Here is a 13666-nt window from a genome sequence, read left to right on the forward strand (position 1 = left end):
ATGGCTTTGAGTTTTGGGGTGGCTTACTATACACCATTTCGGGGACAATGATTGATTGTCTTATGATAGTGGCTTTCACCTTCTGGATGTTCTGCTTTGTAAAATGTAGCCAGCAAATACTATGTGAGCATGGGCTATGTAAAAATCAATACGAAGTTCAAACAGTGGCTTTGGGAAATTCAGAGATTAAAGCACAAGTTTCCTTCAAGAGAGCTCACAGTCTAAGGAGAGAAGAGAGGGCAAAAGGTACCAAACACACGGGGTAAATAAATGGGGGACTTCTCTAGTGGCGCAGTGGTTAAGAATCCGCCTGCCAATGCAGGGGACACAGGTTTAAGCCCTGGTCTGGGAAGATCCCACATGCCGCGGAGCAACTAAGCCCATGCACCACAACTACTGAGCCTGCCCTGTAGAGCCCGCAAGCCACAACTACTGAGCCCACATGCCACAACTACCAAAGCCTGCGCGCCTAGAGCCCGAGCTCCGCAACAATAGAAGCCACTGCAATGAGAAGCCCGCGCACAACAGAGTAGCCCCCGCTCACTGCAACCAGAGAAAAGCCCGCACGCAGCAACAAAGACCCAGCGCAGCCAAAAATAAATAAATGTAAAAAAAAAAAAAGCGGGAATGGGGAGGAGCCACTGGATATGGGTTGATTATAGAACTTACCCAGCTTCAAGGATCCAAATTAGAGGAAGTCGCCAATTTAAAAAGCTGATCCAGATATGCAGTCAGTGGCAGAATGTTTAGGCAGACTACCTGGCCAGGGGAGCGGTACTGTTACCAAACGCAAGTCCCTATGCTCAACGCACAGTGAGGCCAAACAATACCAAAACCTCGGAGTCTGGAGCACGGAAAGGTTTATTGCAGGGGCCATGCGAGGAGACAGGCGGCTCATGCCTTAAAAACCCCAAACTCCCTGAAGGCTTTCAGCAAAGCCCTTTTATAGGAAAGGTGAGGGAGGAGCGCGATTAGTTGTTGCAAACTTCTTGGTGTCAGATCCTTTGTTTTTGCAACTGGTCAGGTCAAGGTCAGGTCACGATGTTCCTGTAAACCTCCATCAAAACAGTGTTATTCTCTGTTCTGCAACTTTTTATCTAAAGGTGTAATACTCTTAAAGGTCACAGGCTTGAGAATTATACAAGAAAGGGAAGGGGAGGCTTTCAGCTCTGTCTCCATGCCTCCTGGCGGCTTTTAACCCTTAACAAATCCTGTAAGCAAAGCGACATCGTTACCCCTCATTTTACTTGTTTAACGTTCCAAGGACCGACTCTTGTCCTCCGGGGTCCAGGACCTGGCTAAGGGTGGGGGGGGGGGGTCCCCGCACGGCCCGTCACCCTGCCTGGGAGCGCTCCTCCAGCACCAGGGCTGCGTGCTCCCGCCAATGCCCAGGCCCGCTCAAGAGGCAGATCTCAACTGGTGGCGCCCTCGGGGCCAGCTACCCCAGGCCCTGCCCAGCTGCCATCACTGAGGGAGCCGGGCGCCCAGGACCCAGCCAGCCCTCAGACTCCCCTGGCTGCACAAACGGGGGGGCGGGGGGAGGGCCGGGTCCGCAGACCACGACCCAGGGAGACCACCTTGGGGGGACCACCCACCGCGACGCTGACCGGTGTCTGAGCGCCCCGCCCCTGTTAACAATACTAGACATTCCATAGGGCGCTACTAATGGATTTGTGTTTTAAGATACAGTTAATGAAAACTGACTCCATTCCAGGTTTCCTTCTGAGAACCTTCTAACATTACCAATTTAGCCCCTTGAGGTAAGTACAGTTATTCCTGTCCATTTCCTAGATTAAGCAACTGGGGCTTAAAAAGAGTAAGTAATTTGTTCCAAATCGCACGTCTAATGAGTTGTGGAGCAGGGATGAAACACTGCGGGACCGGGCCTCCAGGCCTCCAGGAGCGGGCCCTCGGGCCTCCTGCCCCCAGGACTTACCCGGGTACAGTCTCCGCCCTGCTTGTACCAGGCTTGGTCTGTGTGAGCAACGGGATACTGCAAAAGGGACGTCAGGGTACAGAGGAGACTTGCATTTCAGTCTCGCGTTCTTTCTCTCGGACTGTAATAGGGCCAGGGCGGGCGCGCGGCCCTTAGCCCGCGGCGCTCAGCGCTCGACTGTTATCGCGAGACCGTTATCGCGAGACCGTAGGGTCTCGCTCCAACATCAGTCAGCCTGGCAGTGGTCCTCGTGGCAGAGGTTGCAGTCAGATGCAGATCGTGGCCTTCTCCCCGGGGTCCTCCCAGGCCCTCCAACCTTGGGACGCGCAGGTGAGCTGGAGGGGCCCGGGGACAGGCTGAGGGGCTGTGTCCTGCAGAGCTCCAGAGCCCTCGCCACGGCCGCCCACTGGCCGGGCCCAGGCCTTGAAGCAGCAGCAAACCCCCCCCCCCATCCTCTCCTCCGCGACCTCATGGCGGCGGCCGTCTCCGTGGGTCGCGGTCCGCCGAGGCCTCAGCAGCTGGAGTATATGGACACTGCCATTAAGGTAACAGCTTCACCCAGCTTCAGTCTCTCCATTCAAGTTTCAAACCTTGGTCCAGCTTCGATCAGTTGTCCACCCCTAGGAGGTGGCCAGAGGTCAGGGTTAAATTGCAAGGACATTGCACATCGTGACTGCAGGTCCACCCTTGTGATTGGGGCTATTCTCAAAGAAGGGCAATTGTAGTGAGCTGCGGAGTAACCTGATTGGTATTCGCTGCAACACGTATTCCTATTGACCCTATACAAATGATTCTTTCCAGGTTAAATGAAAAGCCTGAGGGCTGGCTGGCTAGATTCACCCAGCTAAGCCACTTCCAAATTCCTGACCCACAGAAAAATGAGGGGATAAAATTTGTTGCTTTAGGCCACTTGTGCAGCAACAGGTAATGCAAATGGCTACTTTTTCCAAAGCCCCTAGGGTGTGATACTGCTTTAACAGTTTATAATAATAGTTTTTTAAAAATAAATATAAATATTTCTGTCACCTTTACAGTTTATAAAGAGCTTCCTCACTTATGCTCTTCTAATACAGGAATCCATTCTCTTTACTTCACAAGGTGCTGACTCATTTCAGGTCTGTAAAATTTCCAGTGGCTAACTTTTTGCCTGATATTCAGCATAGGATAGCAAAAAAAAAATGTGGGCATTGGAATCAGACAGATTGGATTATCTTAACTGAGATAAAAATTATATACAGGTAAATAAACAGATTTATAAAGGTACAGTTCAATGAGTTTTGACAAATGCATTCTCGGATACAACAAAAAATACCAATAAAAATAAGGAGCATTTCTGTCACCCTAGAAAGTTCTCCATAACCCATCCTATGCAATCTCCACTACCCTAGAGACAACCAGGGTTCTGATTTCAGTCACCAAAGATTAGTTTTGCCTTCTTTGAACAAATGAATTTTACAGTATGTGTTATATATGATTACTTTCACTCAGTAGAATGTTCTTAAAATTCATTCATGTTGCTGTGGATAACAATACTTTATAACATTTATTGCTAATTAGTATTTTGTTGAATTAATATAATTAATGTAATATAATATACTGCATTCTTCTGTTGATGGGTTGTTTCCAGATTGGGTCTATTAAATTAAGCTCTTATACACATTTTGGATAAGTCTTTTCTTAGACATATTTTCATTTATCTTGGGTAAAATACCTGTGAATGGATTTGCTAAATCATAGGGGAGATGTATAACTTTGTATGAAACTGCCAAACTGTTTTTCCAAAGCATTCGTGTTATTACATTCCCACCAGCCATGTATGAGGGTTCTGGTGGCATTACATCCTAGCCAACATTTGGGGTTATTGTTTAAATTTTAGTCATTCTAGTAGATATGTAATGGTATTTCATTGTGGTTTTAATTGGCTTTTACTTGATGACAGAGGATGTTGAACTCTTTCTTAAGCTCACTGCCCATTTTTATACTTCTTTTGTGAGGTATCTGTTCAAGTCTTTTGTCTGCTTTATAACATTTAAAAATTATTGACTTACAGGGATTAGTTTATATTATGGACATGAGTCTTTTGTCAGATATATGCACTGTGAATAACCTCTCTCAGTCTGTGGTTTGCCTTTTCCTTTTCTTAACAGGCTTGTTTTTGTTTTTTATTGTTTGTTTGTTTTTAATGAGTAGGGGTCTTTAATTTTGATAAAGTCCAATTTTTCTTTTGGGGTTATTTTTGTGTCTTTTCTAAGAAATCTTAGCCATGCTAAAGTTTGAATATATTTTTTCTTCTATTTTTTCTATGAATATGTTTCTTCTTTAAGAAAAAGAAGATTTAATAGTATCAGATTTAATAGTATTTAATATTTATATGTAAGTCCATAATTCATCTTGAATTAATTTTTGTGTTTGATTAGGAAAGTATTGGAATTTCTTTTTTTTCCCATTTGCTGAATAAAATTTTCTTTCTTCATTAAATTGCTGGCATGCATTTTAAAAAAATTAATTGATCCAAATGTCCAAATGTGTAGGTCTGTTTCTGGATTCTCTAATTCTGTACTATTGATCTATTTTTCTATCCTTAGGCCAATACTACACGGTATTGACTGCTGTAGCTTTACAGTAAATCTAGAAATCAGATAGTATAAGACTTCCAAGTTTTCCTTTTTAAGATTATTTCATTTTCTAGATCCTTTGAATTTTTATATACATTTTAGAATAAAATTTTCAATTTGTAAAAATCTTATGTAACTTTTATTAAATTATGCTTGTAAAGGAATTTATCCATTTCCTCTAAGTTACGGAATCTATTATCATTTTAACATCTTCAAGATCTGTACTGTTATTCTCTCTTCCATTCCAGGGTTTCTTTATGTTTATCCTGCTTTAGGTTTGCTGGGCTTTTGGGGTCTATAGGTTGATATTTTCATCAAATTTGAGACATTTTGGCCATTATTCCTTGAAATATTTTTTCTGCCATATTCTCTCTAGACTCTCCTTTGGGAACTCCAATCACACATATACTAGACACTTGATATTACCCCACATGCCACTGAGGCACTTTTCCTTTTTTCAAGTTTTCCCCCAGTATTCTTCAGATTGTAACACTTCTGGTGATCTATCTCAAGTTTATTGATTCTTTCTTCTGCCGTCTCTAATATATTGTCATTAAATAAATTTTATTTAGGTATTATAATGTTCAGTTTTAGAATTAAAATCATTCCTCTATTTTTAATCATTATGGCTATCTTTTCCTTTACATCCTTGAATATATTTATAATAGCTGTTTTAAAGTCCTTATTTGCTAATTCCAGTGACTGCATCATCTACTGACTTATTTTTCTATAAATTATGGGTCATTTCCCTACTTCTTTGCATATTTAACAACTTTTGAATATATGGTGAACATTTAGAAAGATGCATTGTAGGAAATCTGGATCATATTGTCTTCTTTTAAAGAGTATTACATTCTGCTTGGGGAGGTGTTAAATTACTGGTAGATCCTCTCAACTGTCCAGGCTTGGAAAGTTTTTTACTTTGTTAAGGGCTGGTTTGTTTTCATTTTGTCTATATCCTAGGGATTGATCCTGTCTCTAGGAGTTGGTCCTTACTCCTAAATCTTGGCCTTTATGAAGTCTCAACTAAATCCTTGAGGTGTTCAGTGAGGTCTCTCCTCTCTGGCTGGTTTTAAACTCCCATATCTACCAGTTTTCCATGATCTCTGCAATTTCAGCCCATAGCAGCTGCTCTCTGCTAGACTTTGTGGAGTCTCGCCTTGTGCACATGCAGTGGGAAGCCCCAAACATATGTCTCAACCTGCCCTCCTTGAAGATCTCAGCTCTCTGTGCTGAAGTTGGGAAAGTGTCTTAAAGCAGAGAACCAGACCAAACGTGAGGTTTATTCTGTGTGATTTTCTTTTCTTAAGTATCACAATCCTATGCTCCTTGATGTCCAAGGCCTGAAAACAATTGCTTTATATACTTTTTAAGTTTTTATCACTGTTTGAAGTAGGAAGGTAAGTTGTACTAGTTCCTCCATTGTGACCAGAGCCTTACTGTGTTGCTGTGTGACATTGAGCAAGTTAATTCATCTTCTGTGTTTCAGTTTGTTTATTTACAAATGAAGACCATAATACTTAGACCATGATAACAGCTACACTGTTTATTTTGCTTATTCTGAACCTCCAATGACCCACACAGTGCCTTTCATGTAGAAAGCGCTCAACATATGTTCATTATTTAACTGTATTCATTCATTCATTCAAGAAATGTTACTAAGTGAATACCTACCTCACAGAGATGTTGTTAAGAATAAATTCAAAAAGAAAAAAAAAGAATAAATTCAATCATTTATGTAATATCGTACAAAACTTGGCTCAGAGTAAAGATCCAGGACATTATAGATATTTAAAAGAAATAATAACTAAAATTAATTCCATTTCTAGGCCCTAGGGTTTACAGATATTCTATTTTAAAAAAAGAATCAGTAGACTCTTAGGTAAAAAGCATAAACATGCCTTGTGTTAGAACATGACTGAATAGTTTATGAATGCCATCATTGATCTAAAAATGTATGGGGTCAGCCCGTCTTCACTGTTGATCCCATATCTGGAGCATTCATGAGCCCTGTGTTCCCAGTTTGTTAGGCAGAGCATTGATGGCTGAATGGCTGGTTGACCAGTGGGTGTTAGGACTTTTGCCCTGGTTGGGTGAGCAGGCTGGCTGAGCTGACTTGGCTGAATCTCTGCAGCACTCCCCAAGGAAGGTATCACTGCCCACACTAACGAGTCTCTGCCCTCGAATAACTTGTAAACAAGCCATGATGTCTGTCCCCGCGTGAACTACAGCTGCAGTGGGGCAGCTGGGAGAGGAGGGAGCAGGAGGAAGCCAGATTTATGAAGCTCCAGGGTGATGTTCAAGCCTCTGTTCTCTGGCAGTGCACTGGCCACCTGATTAACAGTTCCTTTTCTACATCCTGCTTTACTTTCCAAAGTGCTTCTTGCACCTGTGACCCCATTTGATCCCCACAGCATCCCCCGAATGGACAAAGGGCATTATTACATGTCTCCATTTTACAGATAAAGAAACAGAGCATGAAAGAGATAACATGATTTAGCCAAGGCCACATAGCTAGAAAATATGAGAGCTGGGTTTGGAATCCCTGTGGCAGAGGGCAAGTATTTTTTCCATTATTTAGAAACAATGGTTTTCCTTCTCTTTATTCAAATGGCGGGTCATTGCAACGTGCAGTTGAAAAGTGGGCTGGAGGATAGGGATACAGCCGGTCTTTCTATCTCCATACAGCGTCTTAGCACTTCAGAGCTCAATGAGACCTCATATACACATAGGTCCAGCTACCTTATTCTGTAGATGCTGAAATGGAATCTCAGAATGGTCCAGCCACTCCCTGAAGCTCAACAGCAAGTTCTGAGGGCAACCTGATACACCATTACTCATCTTTCGCTCATACCATGCTGTTTTTGCAAAAGCCTCTTTGGCCTCTGGCTTCACAGAATCAAACAAAACAAGACCATGACAGCTTTGGGGCCTGGGTAGAGCTCAGGCCCTGACTTCACTAAGAGGCTGTGGATGAGTTTGACAGGTCACCATCAAAGAGAGCCTTTATGAAGAAGGTGCTTTGAGACACCCAAGCAGTACCAGTCAGTATGTTTTTGTTAGTTTCCCCAACCTTAAGCTGAGTCAAGCTGTATTGATTAAAACCAGTTGGGAAATGAATAACTGAGGCTGATCTATAAAGAAATTCAATCTGGAGATGGAGCAAACTATCGTCAGGATTCCTTATTAGGCACTTCGCACCACGAGCTAAATAAAGCAAACAAACAGACACGCACACAAAGGGCAGACTTTTTCAGGGGATGAAAATGACACTGTGGTTGGGGAATACAAGGCCATCTAATACCATAGGAATTGACCATTTTTTAATAACCAACAAATCGATCCCTCTCTAACAATGCGCCCAAGAAGTGAGAATGAGACGGGACTATATTAACAAAGAGGGATGGAAATGAAATTAAGCCCCTAACACAGCCTTTTCAGTATCTCTAAGATAGGAGTGTGATCCTGTCAGAAACGGCATTCTACAAAGAATCCAAAATGTTTACCTCATTTAATTAGGAGGAGAAAAGCGTGTGGGGAGAGAGGGAGTCTTCTGGGTAGGGGCGTACCAGCAAAGAGATCGAACCCTCTGTTTCAAAACTTGCTTGGCAAAAGCAATTCTAATTGATGCCTTTGTTATAAAAGATTAAAGGTAGTTATGTCCCGGTGTACCTCACTTTAATCAATCAATATGTTCCTGAATGGTTATGTGCAAATCAGATTTTTGTAAATCAAATCCAATTTAAAATGCCCTCAGAGAGCTTGTTGTTTCAAGGAACCACTTTGGTGAATTCTTTGGTAAGGCCTAAGACAATCCCCTAATATATTGGGTTGGTAGGTTTAAATTTTTTTTTTAGATGGTGATAAATGTTATTCCCTCTCCCATATTCAGAAGAAAGGGCTCGAAAATAGAATGGAAATAAGATGACTTAATGACACGATATAACAACTAATGGTATCTCCTATGATAGGTTAATTTAGTAAATGCTGAGATTACCTCTTGTATTTTCTATGTTTGTGGCTGTGATGTTGAGTGATGACTAGTGTTTAGCATTAGGATGATGAGACTCTTAGAAAGAATTAAAAAGGGTTACTTGGAAGGAGTTTGAAGAATTATCTAGTCCAACCTCCAAAACAGAGATTTCTCTTTGCAACCTTCCAGAATGATGACTATTTAGGCTCTGCTTAGATACTGTTTGAATGCACTATTGTATTCATTCATAAATTTATTTATTAAATATTTATTGAACATTAACTATGTGGGGAACTAGGTTCTGGGGAAACGGGGAGAAAACTAGATATAGCACTCACGTTCTATAGAAATTAATTCACCTGGGAGGGTAGATATTCAGTAAATAGTAACACAAATAATCGATACATGGTAATTCTGATAGACTTTATGACGATTACATATAGGATGCTATGAAAGTGGTCAGGGAAAACTGACCCAGGGAAGTTGCATGTAGTCTAAGACCTAGAGGATGAATAGGGGCTGAGACAAAGAAGAGCAATTGGAGGACACTATGTGTGGGCTTGAGACAATTTAACTTGCGGTTTGAAATGGTTATTCCGGCTGCTATGTGAACAATGGACTAGAGGGCAAGAATGGAAACAGATAGGCCCACGGTCGGGGTGAAAGATGCTGGTGACTTGGGCCAAGGTGCTAGATGTGGGGATGGAGACAAGTAGATGGTCCTGACAAATTACTGGGAATAGGGATCAATAGGATGGGGTGATTGACTGTACATGGGGGTAAATGAAAGCAAAGAGTCAAGGATGATCTCTGCATTTCTGAGTTGGGCAAATGGAAAGATGGTGATACCATCTACTGAAACTGAGAGCATTAGCAGAAGAGCAGATTGAGGAGGAGAGATTTAGTGCAATCAATTCTGGGCATGTTGAGTTAGAGCGGTGCCATCAGTGGAGATGTCAGGCAGGCAGTTTAGTAACTGAGTCTGGGACTCGACTTACACCAGTGTGGCAGCCTCTGATCACCCTGCAGCAATGCCAGCACACAACAGCCCCTCAGTACTGGCTCGGGGTTCAAGGACACACCTTCCATTTCTAAGGAAACAAAGTCCTAGAGGGACTGATATACCAGGCCAGCAGCCAAAACTATAACTGGAACATAAGACCTAGACCTAGACAGGAATTGAGTGATGAGCATGGGGACCCAGGTCCTAGGAAAGCAGCAGGGCTCAATTATTAGTGTTACCACTCAATATTTATGGCTTTTCGTGGATAACTGAGGTAATAAAAGCAGTAGCCAGGAGATTCTTTTGACCTTTGATGCCAACCAGCATTGTGTTAGGAGGCAGTATGCTATCAAGCTCATCAGGAGTAAACTTCTACAGAATGTTTAAACCCCCTTTGGTCACCATAGAGACGCATGCACCATACCAGGCAGGTGCAACATTTGACAGAAATTCTCACATATTAGGCAGCTAGTGCCTTTGTCCGGAGAGATGAGAAAAGTGAGGTAGGGTTGAGTTCTGTCTTGTCTATTATCTCTCCAAATCCCGCTGTTTATGTCTTGACGTGTCTTCTGGTAACCTCATCTCCTTCCTCTGGGTTCTTGATACCAAGGTCTAAGTCACCAGCTCATCAGAAAGGAACCTTGGTATTGGTCCATCTCTTCCACTTGCATATGACAGAACTCCACCTAAAAACAGCGTAACCATTTGATCAGGCTTAGGAATAGACCCATAGACACAGGCTGGGCAAATGAGAGTCAGTCCTGGGACTGCATCAATTGGGAAAGAAATGCCCTACTTCCTCTAGATAGCTGATGTTATAGAACCCAAGCCTGGAACTGCTAGTGGCACTTTTGCCCTACATCAAGAGAGAGTGCCTGATAGTGAATCCAATGCAGAGAAATGCAGAGACCTGGACATGGGGTTGAAGGAAAGCAAAGAGTCAATGGAAAGAGAACTTATATGATGACATTATTTGCAACCCTTGATTTAACTGTTTCTGAAGTGCATCTACTCTTGGTTTACAGTTTACTACATAGGCCCATATATTCTATTTTCTGTCTACCTAAGTTTGGGTTGGCAATTTTGTCACTTGAAACTGAAAAACTTCCGGCCAATTCATACCTGTGATTTGGTTACTCTTACTTTAGTCATGTGCCCATCCCTTGGAGCTCTCCTCATCTGGTTTCCAGGGGATGGAATAAATAGATCACATGGTCACACTGAAGCTTGGAGGTGGAGAAGGACGGGTTACTTTGATTGACATTCCCAAACAGAATGACATGGGAAAGGAGAAGGGCAATATAAGAGGAAAGATGCTATTACCAGGATGTTGGTAATTACGGCATATAGAACAGATGCTCTTACCTAATCAGGGTGCCTCTGTGTGCAGAACAAGGGATTCTTCTCAAACAGTGTGCTTCCTCCCTAGAGATGGGAATACCAAGATTATGCAGGCTATCTGGATCAAAGGGAATACAGGGTACTACTCAACAGTGGAAGATTTTCCAGGTGCCAAAGTCCCTCTTTGGAGGATATAAATTAGGGAAATTTTGTTTAGGTAGATTTGAAACATCTAAGGCAGACTTTTTTGTGTTAGCGGTCTGATCTCCAGAAAGAAGGACCGCATACATACATATTTGCATAGTCCCTTCAAAGTTACACAGCAATCTAAACTGAGCCAAAAATCCAGAGATATACTAGCTGAATATATGAGTTTTGCTAGACCTGCATAGAACTCTTCCACTGGAGGCAGGATTGGCTCTTGAGGCTGGTGCCTGGACTGCATGTTTACGGTGAGGGAAGTGGTCCATGGCCATTGCTGTGGAGAAAACAAGAAAGGCAGAGACTGGCAGCCAGATACTACTTGGCAGAAGAAACAGGGAACCAGCATCTCAGAGTCCAAAAATACATGCATTTCATGCTTTGGGGGTCCCATGGACTGGTGATCCGCCCCATTGTGGTTGTGCTTTATACATTGTTCATTGTGAAGAATGCAGAAAAATATCCATCGTAGAAAAGCCGGCACTAAAGTCAAGTTCTCCTATGTGTCGTGTCTCCCTTCCTTTCTGCCACTTGTATTTTATCACATCTTACCAGAGCTATTTCTGTCTATGGGGAGTTAGCAGGAAGACCACATATTGTACAGAGAGCGGGGTGTTAAATTTATGCAAAGGGAAGGAATGTGTCATGGCAAAAATTATTTATTGCATGGCGTCTCCCCTGAGGGTTAGTCTCTTGTTAGAGGTTTAAGGACAGCAGCTCTATATTTGTCTCATGGCAGAGCCACACTCCTGCCTGCCTCCTGCTGTCGGTGCGCAGAGCATTTATGTAAAGTCGTGATGCAAACCTGCCACCTTTAGGAGGCATGATCTGGTCCAACACAAAGTGTCTTGCCTTGTAGCCATTTGTGTTCCGAGAGGAATGAGTCTTCAGCCAGTGAGAAGGAGGAAAGGCAGGAATAGAAAAGTGTTGGACGTCCTGGAATTGGGCCATATCATGGCAAAAGAGCTAGTTCAGCTAGCAGGACAATTTATGTAGCTCAGAGCATTTTAGAGGTGGCATGCTGTGGTCTAGCATCGAGAATCCATCAGACCTAAAGCTGGATCCTGTTTCTACCATTGACTAGCTATGGATCTCAGGAGGAGTTAATTGGCATCTCCAAGACTTCATCTTCTTGACTATAAAATGGGGACATAATACCCATTTACCTTGTGTTGTATGGAGTAAGTGAAATAAAGTATATGCTTAATGGTAGGTGCTATTAGTTTTCTCCTTCCTTTTTATGAAATTAAATATTAGTTCAGTATTTTTCTGAGAGGCTTTATTCCCTGAATCGTATGGGTGGTATTCTCTAGTATAAGGATGACAAATGCTTGCTAAGCCTAGCACAGCTTCCTTCTTATTTTCTTTTAGCAGACATTGCTTATTGATTATGCCACACTTTCTTAAGAACCCCTCAGGATCCTTCTCAACACAACCCTCAAGGTGGTCATTTATAAAAAATCGGAGTTCACATAGAAAGTAAAATACTTTTTCCATCTGTGATCCAGATCATGTCCATAAATTACTCTGTTGATTATTGCACCAAGTATGCACAGATGGTTTTTAATGTACATTAAATGTGCAAATGGACCTCCAGGTGCTTGGAGGACACAGTGCTTCTGAAAGATGTGCCAACATATTCTTATTCTTGCTTCAAATGTTGAATCAGAGAATTTCTATCTCACTTTTGGACATTTGTGCCCCATGGCATATGTTCTTGAGACTAGAAAGGTGTCATCTCTTCCTCAGCTTCTCATACATATTTAGGGAACAGAACTGCACAGAGATGCAGTGTGTACAGTAGAGGTTAAGAGCTGAGCTTTGTAGTCAGACAGTCTCTGCCATATGCCAGCTCTAAATTGGTTAAGTTAATCAAGCTTTCCGAGCCTCGATTTCCCCATCTGTACATTTGTAAATGAGTATAACACCACCTGTCCCCAGGGCTGTTGTGAGGGTTAAAAGAGATGATGCCAGTAAAGGGTGGAGCATAGCCACAGGTTTATATTCACCAGTCATCATTATTATTAATATTAATATTACCTGGAATATATTCAGGGAAGGGAGATCCCAAGATACTCAAAACCATGTCACAAAAGAACAGAAAAGGAACTGGAAATTGGAGAAGCTGGGGAACACCAGGAGCACATGGTAGCTGTGATATTTGATTTATGATAAGAAATATGTTTTTGGTCATCATCCCCTTTCCTGGCACAGAGCTACTAAAATCTTTGGAATTTCCTGTGGTAAGAACAATAAAGGTGTCTTTTGTTATGTTAATGAGGTGACTTGTGGAAAGCCCTTAGGTAAGCTGGATGGGGGGGGAGAGCTGGTTGCTAGGGGAGCCAACCTCTTGATTAGAGGTTTGGAACTTTCAGTTCCCCCCTCATGCCCACGCCCACCCAACCTTGGGGACGGGAGAAGGGATGGAGGCTGTATCAATCACCAACAGCCAATGATTTAATCAATCATGTCTGTGTAATGAAGCCTCCATAAACACCCAAAAGGACTGGGTTCAGAGAGCTTCAGGGTGGTAAACACACGGAGATTTGGGGATAATGTCACACCTGGAGAAGGCATGGAAGTTCCATGCCCTTTCC

This window comes from Balaenoptera borealis (assembly GCF_965194805.1).
Source record: "Balaenoptera borealis genome assembly, chromosome: 17".
In the NCBI taxonomy this organism is placed as follows: domain Eukaryota; kingdom Metazoa; phylum Chordata; class Mammalia; order Artiodactyla; family Balaenopteridae; genus Balaenoptera; species Balaenoptera borealis.